This window comes from Otolemur garnettii, unplaced genomic scaffold (assembly GCF_000181295.1).
Source record: "Otolemur garnettii isolate 467f Iridium unplaced genomic scaffold, OtoGar3 scaffold00035, whole genome shotgun sequence".
Lineage (NCBI taxonomy): Eukaryota > Metazoa > Chordata > Mammalia > Primates > Galagidae > Otolemur > Otolemur garnettii.
The window spans coordinates 1,903,901-1,906,335 of NW_003852430.1; positions in this window are offsets into that span (position 1 = coordinate 1,903,901).

A 2,435-nucleotide genomic window follows, 5' to 3' on the forward strand; every position below is an offset into this window, starting at 1 on the left:
CCCCCCCCCCAAGACAGGGTCTCACTCTATGGCCTGGGCTACAGTGCGGTGTTGTCACCGTAGCTCACAGCGATCTCTAACTCCTGGGTCAAGTGATCCTCCTGCCTCAGCCTCCCAAGTAGCTGGGACTACAGGTGCATGCTAGTTTTTTGCAGGGACAGGGTCTTGCTCTTGCTTAAGCTGTGTGTTTTCAAACTTCTGACCTCAAGTGATCCTCTCACCTCAGTCTCCCAGAGTGCTAGGATTATAGGCATGAGCCACGGTGTCCAGGAGGCCGATAGTGCTATTGATTGTTGATGAGTGTTGGTCCTGGCTTCCCAGCTGGGCTGGTAGTTCCTTCGTGATAAAGTTGTTATCTTTCCATTTTCTTCTTCTCCTCACAGAAAGACCTATTGAATTTCCAACTGCAGCATCAGAGCCATCTTTGTCCCAAGAACCAGCCCTACTTTGACCTAGAAGGAAATGAGGGGGTCTGTGTCCATACCCCAATGCAGCTGTGACATGTCCCAGACTGGTAATGGCATATTTGCTTTCTTAAGACCAACGTCCCAACCTATTACCCAAATTCTACCTATTGGATCTGCCATTGCTATTAATAATAATAATCCTTAGCAGCTGCCCTTGACTGAACACTTACAGTGAATCAGGGGCCGTGCCAAGCCCCTCCCTGCATTATCACTTGATCTTTACAGTACCCCATCAAGTTGACACTACTCTTATAACTCTTGTGGAGGAGGAAACCAACATCACACAAGTATTTAAGTCGCAGAGAGAGGGCAGGATGCAGACACACATCTGTTGACTGCAGTACCGTGCTGGTCAATGTCTAGGCTATGTCTCGGCTCCTGGGTACTCAGGGTTCCATGTCACTCTTCCCACTGTGCCCCCTCCCTGGATGTAGGTATCATCCTGTCAGGTTGCTAGAGGCCCTACTGCTTGGTAACTGACCTCAACCACCAATGATTAGATTTCTCAGCGTCCCATCTTACATTCCCTGTCACTGTAAGGCCTGCCTACTAAGATCATTGTGGTTTCGTTCATCAACAGTGATCTTAAGCATTTTAGGCAAGATAATTCTTCCCAGTATGTGACTGACCCTGCACTGAATCACGAGACACTAGATGCCAGCTGGGGCCACAATATTAATCATGACCTGCTACCTCCATGAGTTCAGGGCTCTCCTGCCCCTGCTTCAGAATGAGGACTAGGGCAGACCCTCAAGGCTGACAGCTTTGCCCAGACTACCTACGACCTGTGGTTTCCAATTCACAGCCTTTACAGACCTTGTTCCTCCTAAAGGATGAACTTCTACACTCACTACTCTGTCTTCCCAGTATCTGCCCTATCTCAATAGATGGTCCAGGCCCTACTTTCACCCTCTTGCTCAGTCCTTCTACTTAGCACTTATTATGTGTCAGGTATTGTTCCAAACACTTAATCCTCATAACCACCTTGTGAAATATGGTTTTTTAACGGATACATAATTTTTATACATGTTTATTGGGTAATGTGGTATTTAGTCACATGGATAGACTATGTAATAATCAAGCCTGGGTGTTCATCACCTCAATTATTTATCATTTCTATGTGTTGGGAACATTTCACATCCTTTCTTCTAGCTATTCAGAAACACACCTTTTTGCTGTTGTTAACTATAGTCATCCCAGGTGGCACCTGTGGCTCAGTGAGTAGGACACCAGCCCCATATACTGAGGGTGGTGGGTTTGAACTCGCCCCGGTCAAACTGCAACAAAAAAATAGCTGGGCATTGTGGCGGGCGCCTGTAGTCTACTCAGGAGGCTGAGGCAAGAGAATCGCCTAAGCCCAAGAGCTAGAGGTTGCTGTGAGCTGTGATGCCTCAACACTCTAACAAGGGCAACAAAGTGAGACTCTGTCTCTAAAAACAAAAACCAACAACAACAACAACAAAAAAACTATAGTCCTCCCACTCTGCTATCAAATATTAGAAAAAATAGGTAACACTTTACAAATGTGTCATCATTGTGTAGGGGACATTCTCTGTATATGTGCTCAACCCTAGCATATGTGCTGCCAAAGTGAGCCCGAACATCATTAAGTTATATTAATATTAAATTAGTATACAGAAACTGAGATAAAAGAGCCAAAGTAACTTGATGTTTACAAGAACAATCTCTTAGCATCAACAAACTGACATTGGTCAAAGGAGAAATATCAGCTAGAGAAAAATGATGTTAAAAGCCATATTCGGCTTGGCACCTGTGGCTCAAGCGGCTAAGGCGCCAGCCATATACACCTAAGGTGGCAGGTTTGAATCCCCAGCCCGGGCACGCCAAACAACAATGATGGCTGCAACCAAAAAATGGCCGGGCGCTGTGGCGGGCGCCCGTAGTCCCAGCTACTTGGGAGGCTGAGGCAGGAGACTTGCTTGAGCCCAGGAGTTGGAGGTTGCTGTG